Source organism: Pleurodeles waltl, unplaced genomic scaffold (genome assembly GCF_031143425.1).
Source record: "Pleurodeles waltl isolate 20211129_DDA unplaced genomic scaffold, aPleWal1.hap1.20221129 scaffold_187, whole genome shotgun sequence".
NCBI classification, from domain to species: domain Eukaryota; kingdom Metazoa; phylum Chordata; class Amphibia; order Caudata; family Salamandridae; genus Pleurodeles; species Pleurodeles waltl.
The window spans coordinates 32090-42315 of record NW_027149893.1 but is presented as its reverse complement, the minus strand read 5'-3'; the positions used below and the strand labels follow the sequence as shown (position 1 = coordinate 42315).

Genomic DNA, 10226 nt, shown 5'->3' with positions numbered 1-10226 from the left:
TTCCCTGACCGGGAATCGAACCCGGGCCGCGGCGGTGAGAGCGCCGAATGCTAACCACTAGACCACCAGGGACTGTGTGAGAATGTTGCCTAAACCTCTCTAATAATGTGCTGTGGACAGGTATGTTGTGTGTCCACTTTTATATCAGGAACTAAATAAGGTAGAAAACACTGGTGGTAATTAAAGGGGGGGAAATAGCAGTAGACAAAGAAAACACACTACACTAAGGAAGAATGTGAGGAAAAAAAAGACTGCACCTTAAATGGACTGAAATCTGCTGAGAGTTCCCAGTCTCCAAGGTGTATGAGGCTCACATATCACATACTGGAGAATGAAACCATCAGTCACCAATTAACCATCAAAATACATAGTAAGTGCAATTAAAAGGGGTCAGTGCTTCTTCTCAGGGCTCCCTAAGGGCAGCTCTTAGGTTTCCAGGTGCACGAGCAGCTCCCCCTGGCTAGAGCCCCTCACTGGATGCTGGAACCCGTGGCCCTAACGTGAGAGTGTTATAAACAGGACTACAAGTCCCAGAATGCAGTGTAAACACCTGGAGCTCATGAGGATGGTGGGACGTGCACCTCGGGGTCAGTGTTTCTTCTCAGGGCTCCCTAAGGGCATCTCTTAGGTTTCCAGGTGCACGAGCAGCTCCCCCTGGCTAGAGCCCCTCACTGGATGCTGGGACCCGTGGCCCTAACGTGAGAGTGTTATAAACAGGACTACAAGTCCCAGAATGCAGTGGAAACACCTGGAGCTCATGAGGATGGTGGGACGGCCACGTCGGAGGTCAGTGTTTCTTTTGCTCTCACAATGTGTCTATAAATTCTGAATTATTGCACGTAAATAAAGAAAAATCGTTTACCTTCGGGTTAAACGATTCCCCATTCAGAGCCCGCCCAGCATTTCATTTATTTGTCACGAAATACTTTATAATTTCCATCTAAAATAGCCCTCCATTATATTTCATTTATTTCGCGTGACAATATACTAGTTAAAACGCATGGTATTTATTATTTGGTACTTTGATTTTTATCTCAATAATAAACTTTCATTACACCTTTCCATTTTCAAGAAAGTACACAGAGTCCCAAAAGATGAAGCCCTTACTTATTGCCCGTGATAGATTTTAAAAGCTGCATTAGTAAATATTTCAGCTGGTGGGAGCTGTGGCCATAATTACAAAATATCAGCCCCCTAAAGTGTCATTGTGACGTCATAAATGTAAAACAAAAAAAATCCATCCTCCCCGTCGGGGAACCCCGGTCTCCCGCGTGACAGGCGGGGATACTGACCACTATACTAACGAGGAACTGGTAGAAAGGTGACTCCTCTGTAACTCCTCGACATTTCCGTCAATCTGCTCTGTCCTGACCTAGTGTCTGACTCTTCACATTTCCCAGCTCCTTCACACCAACACAGTGTGTAACAGGCTCAACAAACACACACACTCACACTGCACAAAACACACACACAAACCTGCTGCCCCTCAACGCTTCACAACAACCTTCTCACCTCCCAGCAGACGCTCTCAGCAGCTCCCAGCAGCATCACCTTCCACACTCACAACAAGCAGCTCCGGGGCTGCTTCAGCCGGGGGTGGGGGGCACCGGCCTCGCTCTCCAGCCCAGGGCCCCCGGCTCTGTCTCATCAGGGGGGGTTGCACAAAGGGACTGAGGGGACACTCCCCCCCCCAGCTGGAGGGGGGAGCTGGACTGGGAAGGGGAAGAGAGGAGGCGGGATAAGCCAAGGTGTCTGCGGGGCTGAGAAAGGAGCTGCTTGGGACTGGAAAGCGGAAGAAACAGAGCAGTTTGGAAAAGTCCTTGGAGGCGGATTTGAAGCAGCGACCTGAGGATCAGGGGCGTAGGAGACACAAAATTTCTAGGGGGGACAGGGACAACCCTGAGGTGGGCCCCCTGCACAGTTTGCACCCATAAGGGTTGCCGCGGGAGGAGCGATGGGGGAGGCGTTGCCTCCAGTCGAGTCCTGTGCAGCCTGCAATTCCCTGTCTGCTGGGCCCTTGGCTGCCTATTAGGCAGCGACAATCTCTGTGCTGCTGTTCGCCTGTGTAAAGTCCTAAGAGGCCTGCACTGCCTGCTGGGCGCGGTGCTTCCTGTCGATTCCTGTGCTGCCTGCCATGCACTGTGCTGCCTGTTGGGAGCTTTCTTTCCAGTCAGGCGGTGTCAGTCTCTGGCCCCCCGCCTGCCTGTGAAGGCCAGTAAGGCCTATGATTGCTTCTAGGCCCTTGTCTGACTGTCAAGTGGCAGTCTCTGTGCTGCCGCCTTCCTGTGACCTGCTGTGCTGTCTGACGGGGTGGCCTTAGTTCTGGTGGCGCCCTGTGCGACATTGTTTGTTGCCGCCCCCCAGTGACCACCTCCGCCACGGATTCCCTCACTACTATCCATAACCACTCTCAGATGCATTTCATTAGTTTTTTAGCACCACTCATACCAGGAAACATCACTTACAATGTGATCAATGCAATGCAATGCCTTGACCACGCTGCCATTACCACAAATATGGGGCTAGCATGGATGCCATTACCACACATGTCTTTTCCATGCATATGCGTGGTTACAGCATAGAGAGCGGTCTAGCTGTCCGGGTGGAACAGGAAGAAGCAGAGGAGAGAGAGGTAAGTAGGGCTGTGGCCAGATTTAGGGTGGGAGGTTGGGTTCATTTTTAGGACAGGGTAGCGTCGGGGTAGTTTTTAGGACAGGGTGGGGGTAGGTTTTAGGGTACAGGGTGGGGGTCATGTAGTATTTAGGACAGAGCGGGGTAGGTTTTAGGGTTCCGAGGGGCAGGGGCGTCAAGGTAGTTTTTAGCGCAGTTCAGGGTAGGTTTTAGGGTTCAGAGTGTGGGGTGGGTAGTTTTTAGGACAGGGCAGAGTTGCTTTTAGGGCTCAGGGCGGGGGGGTTTAGGATTCAGGGCAGGGGCAGTTTTAACTGATTGGGCAGGGTGAAGTATGGTATCAGGTGTAAGAGGGCAGGGCGGGGAGAATTTACCACGCATGTTCCTTTACCAAACATTCTTTTACAGCGAAATTCGTTGTAAAGGCATGAGTAGTAAAGACACGGTCGATGTTAAGGTATGCATGATATACGCACGTGTTGTTCCATCATTCATCCCTCACACCAGTCTAGGGTGTCAAAGCACTTTACATCACACAGACATTACGCAGAGACAATCATCATATATGTGTAAATCAATGTATATGAAATGTTACATAAGACAAGACTACAAGGTGTAGGTGTCACAGGTCATCCATACTGGTAGCAGGTATAGATTCAGAGTGCTTTATCTGGAGAAGCGCAAACTCAGAATTTAAAACATAACGCCATGGTTGGGGGCTCTCTTTAATAATAAGAATTGATTTGCGCTCAAATTAACTTGTTTTGCAACATTAAGTTAATGAAAAAGTGGGGGGAAATCATAACGCTCTAATCTATACCTTGATGTTTGCATGCAGCTCTTTGATGAGTTCATTGCTCACTGTTCTATATTCACTTTTAATTTATATATTGCAGGGGACAAAAAAGGAGCTCTCTGATGTAGAAAGCTGGCCCGGTGTGTGGTGAGTACCTATGGTATTATCACCTTATACCAGGTCCAGGTATGCCCTCCTAGTGAAGTGTAGACAGTGTCTGTAGCTGTGGATTAGTAGCCAAGACTTATCTAGGACACATGCAAAGATCATGCAATACCACTGTAGTCACACAGCACATGAAAGAAACATGTGTAACGAAAATTAAGGTTCCTTATTACAGTAACACAAACACTAAAACACTAGATAGGCAATACTCCAATAGGATGTAAGTAGCACACTATTATATGTACAGTGGCAATCAGAAATTGCCATAAAAAGCAATAGAAAACAGTGAAAAGCAACAGGAAATACTGAAGGCCTAGAGGGGACCAGACCATATACTTAAAAGTGCAATGCGAAAGCCGGTTCCCCACGCAAGTAAGTGGAATCAGTTGAGGGGAGCTGCAGGAACTAGGAAACCCCAAAGGTAAGTACCAGAATGCCCCCCAGTGACCAGGAGAAAAGAGGTAAGCTACTGGTTTTTTCCCAACCCACCAAAAGGACTTCAGAGAAGGATATTGCAAAACGCAGGCAAGACTGGAAGAAACTAGAGGTGGATCCTGGAAGAGGAAGACCTGGAAAAGAAGGGGACCAAATCCAGTTTACGTAGGAGTGTCCGGTCGTGGTAGGAGCCACTACTCACCCATCTGTAGATGCAGGAGTTGGTCGATGGGGAGACGAAGATGGTCAGCAATGCAGCACTGGAGCAGATGAAGGATTACAAGGTGATGTCCCAGGCCGGATGAAGAATTGCAGCCAGTCTGTGGTGTGGAAAACCTAACAGCAAGCCTTGGCAAAGGCAAATGTCGCAGTAGGACAAAAGTGGAGCTGCCGGGGACCAGCAAGGTCCAGGGGGACTCAACCCATGGAGGGGAGTCCCAGGCGACCCTCAGCAAGGCAGAGAGTCTGGAGAAGGAGAGGCAGCCCCCACAGAAGACCTACAGGCAAGGAGCCCACGAGCTGCAGAGAGGCCCACGGAGCACACCTGAAGAGAGGTCCCACGTCGCAGGCGAAGCACGTTGAGGTCTGTGCTTCACAGATAAGAGTGCTGGGGACTGGGGCTACATGGAGCCTGAAGATCCCTTGGAGGAGATAACAACAGGCCTTGGTAGCTGCAAGAGACGCGGTGCATGGGGGTACTGTCCTGCATGGGAAGGCAAGGACCTACCTACTCCAAAGTTGGACAGCTGGTAGAGAGGACCAAGGAGACCACTCCAGACTATCACCCCTTATGAAGGATCCACGCAGCTCAGGAGGAGAGGAGATCCACGCACCCGGTCGTTGTTGCAGTGGGTGCCCGCGGATGCAGGTAAGTGACTCCTTCACTCCAAGAAATGTTCCTTCCTTCTTCTCATGCAGACTGAAGACTTGCTGCCCTCAGAGGAAGCACAGCTGGGCTAATGTTGCAGTTGCTGGAAGGAGCTGGAGAAACAATGTTGAAGGGTGAGGTCGCTGCTGGAGCTGCAGATTGTAGGTTCCTGTGAAGTCCAGTTGCGGTTCCAGTGGCCAGAAGTCAAAGTAAACGTTGCAGAGGAGTCCTGCTGGAATCTTGCACATTGAATCTGAGGACCCATCCAAGAGGAAAACCCTAAATAGCCCAGAAACAGGGATTGGTCACCTAGCAGGGTGACCACCTAGGAGGGGGCTGTGACGTCGTCTGCCAGGCCACTCAGATGCTCACAGAGGCCTCTGCCCACCTTGGATTCAAGATGGCAGAATCAAGTGGCCACCCCTGGGGTGGTGATGGGCAGGGGAGTGGTTACGCCCATTTCCATTTTCTAGTTTCGCACCAGAGTAGGGGCTGAGGTCCCTGAACTGGTACAGACTGGTTTATGCAAGGAGGGCTCCAAATGTGCCCTTGAGAGCATACCATTAGCTTGACGAAGCTACCCCTCCTAAGCCTTGTAAAACCTATTTCCAAATGGAGAGGGTGTTGCCTCCCTCTTCCAAAGGAAATCCTTTGTTCTGACTTCCTGGGCATGAGCTGCTCAAGCAGCAGAAGGAGGGCAGAAATCTGTCTGAGGGGTGGCAGCAGCGTGGGCTGCCCGGAAAACCCTAGAAAGCTGATAGGAGCAATGCTGGGGATCCTCTAAGGAGCCCCCAAAGTGCATGGAATCATACAAACAATACTGACAATAGGATTGGGGTATGATTCTGACATGTTTGTTACCAAACATGCCCAGGTTCGGAGCTACCATTATGTAGCTGGACATAGGTAGGGACCTATGTCCAGTACACACGTAAAATGGCGTCCCCGCACTCACGAGATCCAGGAAAATGGAACTGGAGTTCGTGGGGGCACCTCCGCTCATGCAGGGGTGCCCTCACACACAGGTACTTTCACCCTGCCCTCTGGGCTAGGAGGGCCTACCAATGACATGGTGCAGTGACCTGAAGTGAAAGGGTGCATGCACCTTTTCACGCGGGCTGCAATGGCAGGCGTGCAGACACAGTTTACATGGGCTCCTATGGGTGGCATAATACATGCTGGAGCCCATGGGGGATCCCTTGTCCCCCAATGCCCTGGGTACCAAATACTAGGGATTTATAAGAGGCACCAATATGCCAAAAGTGGGGTGTGTGTGGTCCAAGCAAACAAATTTAATGGGAGAGAGCACTGGGGTCCTGGTTAGCAGGATCCCAGTGAACACAGTCAAAACATACTGACAACAGGCAAAAAGTGGGGGTAACCATGTCAAAAAGATGGTACTTTCCTGCATCTGACAAAAGCAGTAACCCAGTGACCTATTCACATTATATAGACTTTGTGATCTGCATGTAGATGTTCTTTGTAGCAGGCATAGTAACCCTGTACGTTATGATGATTCAAAACTCCGACTAGACAAAACTTCAATCTCTCTCCAGGAAGACCATTAATCACCTGAATTATCTTGAGATTTTTATTGTTGCCTGAAAACTGTTGGTGGCAAGGAACACCAAGCAGGTGCTTTTAAAGTCACAATATACTTGCAAACACAGTGTCCCACCCTAAGTCAGCACCTGGTGCAGCGGCACCGGTTGCATCGCCCTAGAGCCGGCCCTGCTGCCTTACCTAGCCCTGTCCATCTCTCAGGCCATCTGGTTCTTCCTGGGACCCGTGCTGTGTGCTGGTCTCTCCGCCGTCTATCCAGCAGTGCCAGGCTCTGTTCCACCACAGCCTGTGAAGTCCTGTAAAGCCTGTGAGCTGCCACAGTGCTGGCTTCGCATCCACAGGCCATTGGCAGGAAATGAGATTTACAGACGGCCCTTGGCCTTTAGAGCGGGCTTTCACAAATACCAGGAAGGCTGAGGGAGAGACAGGGGACCGAAATGTTGGGGGGGCACGATGTCAACTTAGGGGACAATAATTAGCACTGGGGCAGGCAAGCTGGAGACAGAGGAGAGAAGAGAGTGAGAGAGAGGCGACAGAAACGGGGGCCCTTACAAACACTGGCGCACAGGGTGCCACTAGCGCGCTAAAGCCTGCCCTGCTCATATCTCACAGTAACTCAACAATGCTGTTTTTAGAAAGGGAGGTACTCTGCAACACAGCACTGGACTTAAAAAGAAAGGGAGTTACTTGGCAATACTTTATTGAATTACCCAAACCTCCTTACCTTCTCAAATCTTGCTGCTGTCTTCAGGGATAGATTTTCAAGGGAAGGGAAGGGAAGGGCGCAGGAGGGCCGGGATGCAGACAGCAATCAACAAAGGGCCTCTCCTCTCCCTCTGCTCTCAGAAGTGCAGACTGCAGGCAGCTGTGGCAGCAAGGTGAGAAAGAATCCCTTGTGCTGCAGCACAACAAAAGGGCAGAGGGCGAGTGTCCTGGGGGCAGGTCACAGGCCAAGTGCAGGGCCAGTGTAGGGAGCGCTTTCAAGTGCTAATGGCCCTGCGAATTACAGAAGAGAAGGGAAAATCCTTCTGTCCCCTCGTCCCCCCCACCCTTGTCCTCCGTGTCCCCCCCACTCCAACATCTGGGGGGGACAAATCCCCCGCGTCCCCCACACTTCCTACGCCCCTGAGCGTGAGATCACTCCCTGTGACATTCGCGCAGGCACTTATGTGAAGTCGTTTCAGGTGATCTATGGTAATCAGTCCCCTGCTTTGTTCAGGACCTGCGGCCTGCACAGCACGTCTAAGGTGTGTCCGCTTCACGTCAGTTCCAGTGATAGATCACCCGCGGTCACTCAGTCCGGACTATGCAGTGAGAGGGACCTTTCGGTGAAGTATTTTATCATCGAGCGCCATCTTGTGGCTGGTCAGGGACATGATCATGAAGGGAGCTGACGGGGTGTGATGTGAATGGCGCCAACTTTGTAAAACAAAAAAAACCACCAACATGTGAAGGGTAAATAAAGGAAATTCGAAATCTTACCGTGAAGTTTTGTTTCCTTGGAGGCAAATGACGCACTGTACACGTTTTTACATATATGGCAAAAAAATCGGAAAAAGCAACTTTTGTTTAAAAAGATTTTATAGCTTCGTCAATGGAGATTAAAAGTTCTGCTACTGGTTTCACGTTGCTAGTATTTGTTAATGCAAAGTTTGTTTTGCTAAAACAAAGAAGAAGACGTTTTAATCAAAAGGTGATGTCAGAAGTGGGATTCGAACCCACGCCTCCAGAGGAGACTGCGACCTGAACGCAGCGCCTTAGACCACTCGGCCATCCTGACACACATCACCTGTTCACCAAGATTACTAATACTGATATGCCAGTGTGTGCTGATTCGTGTGTGACATCTGTATGTTATGGCACTTCAAAATATAATTGAACCCCGGGATACCAACGGGGCTGTCTTTCTTCCAAATAAAATGCAAGATATTTGTTTACATTTTCTTACTCTGGAGCAGCCAAGCGGTGGGAGGGGAAAAATAATTCCCTCAGGATTGGCACCCCAGGTGGCATACCTAGGTGAGGCACGCCTGACAATCACTTTACATTCCATTCTGTCCTGACTGACCCATTCCCCCAGGTCCTCGATGAACAGGTTCTTAGATGATGCTCTTGGATATCAGGTGCCATGTCTTGTGCAAACACACTGACACCTGACGTCACCAGTCAGGCATCAACACACACACATCTCACTCGAGCCAGGCCCAGCCTATGTGGCCCATTTAAAGAAAGCTTGGCGCGCTTGGCCTCTGTTTTCACGGTACCACAAATCATAAGTTGCTGAAACACCTGTGCCATGCACTGCTCCTCACCCCCTGCCCAGGGGCAGTTCCTCCCTTAGGGCAGAAGAACATCATCCCCCCTGCTGACAGCACAGTAACCATGAAAAATAAAACTGTAATGAAGAGATTTCATTGCCATTTAATTTTTTATTTCAGCCGAGCTGAGCGACAGCGCTGGGCGGGGCTATAGCTGCTGATTGGCTGCAGGGAGCAACGCTGCTGGCTTCTCCAGTTTACACTGCGCATGTCACTTTGGTCGACTGTCTTGCAACGGTCAGCCTGATATGCACAGTTTAAACCTCTCTACTCAGCTCTCTTAGACAGCTGGGTGGAGAGCAGGCCCAGGCCAAAGCAGCTCACTTCAACCTATCCTGGCACTTCCCTCATGCTGCTAACATTATCAGCAGCATGAGAGCAGCATTGGGATTTGCGGAGGGGAGTCGGCTGAGACTCCAGGAGGACTCGCGCTGACTGCATCCAAGAAGAAACATGGGGCGGAGGACAAGGAAGCATGGGTAAGTACTGTTTTTATTCATTTTTATTATTTCCGGTCTTGCGCTTTAACAAACAACTATTACTTTGTGATTTGCTTAAGGGGTTAGTAGCAGTGCTTTGGTCTCCCTTTCTCTGTATAACAGGGACGTGCAGAGAGGTAGAATTCAGAATATCCTAGAGGACTGAGGGGCAAGAGAGCCGTGGCTGGACGCAGCGCTATTGTTCGTGTGGAAGTGATAATTTGAGATCCCAAGTGCACATCCTAACTTTGGGGCACCTGTAGGAAAGTACCATCTTGCCTGGCATGTTACCCCCATATTTCACTGTATATATGTTGTTTTAGTCTATGTGTCACTGGGAACCTGCCAGGCAGGGCCTCAGTACTCATAAGTATGTGCCCTGTATGTGTTCCCTGTGTGATGGCTAACTGTCTCACTGAAGCTCTGCTAACCAGAAACTCAGTGGTTCTGCTCTCTCTGCTTTCCAAATTGTCACTAACAGGCTAGTGACCAATTTCACCAATTCACATTGGCATACTGATACACCCATATAATTCGCTAGTATATGGTACTGAGGTACCCAGGGTATTGGGGTTCCAGGAGATCCCTATGGGCTGCAGCATTTCTTTTGCCACCCATAGGGAGATCTGACAATTCTTACACAGGCCTGCCAGTGCAGCCTGAGTGAAATAACATCCACGTTATTTCACAGCCATTTACCACTGCACTTAAGTAACTTATAAGTCACCTATATGTCTAACCTTCACCTGGTGAAGGTTGGGTGCAAAGTTACTTAGTGTGTGGGCACCCTGGCACTAGCCAAGGTGCCCCCACATCGTTCAGGGCAAATTCCTCGGACTTTGTGAGTGCGGGGACACCATTACACTTGTGCACTATACATATGTCACGACATATGTATAGCGTCACAATGGTAACTCCGAACATGGCCATTTAACATGTCTAAGATTATGGAATTGTCACCCCAATGCCATTCT

General features: G+C 49.9%; 2 non-coding genes across 2 annotated transcripts; both read right to left on the bottom strand.

The window, feature by feature from the left end:
- TRNAE-CUC (transfer RNA glutamic acid (anticodon CUC)) lies at nucleotides 1-72 on the bottom strand. Its single transcript has one exon. It is a non-coding gene; the product is annotated as a tRNA-Glu (tRNA).
- Nucleotides 73-8152: 8080 nt separating this feature from the next.
- On the bottom strand, nucleotides 8153-8235 carry TRNAL-CAG (transfer RNA leucine (anticodon CAG)). Its single transcript has one exon. It is a non-coding gene; the product is annotated as a tRNA-Leu (tRNA).
- Between the last annotated feature and the right edge of the window lie 1991 nt (nucleotides 8236-10226).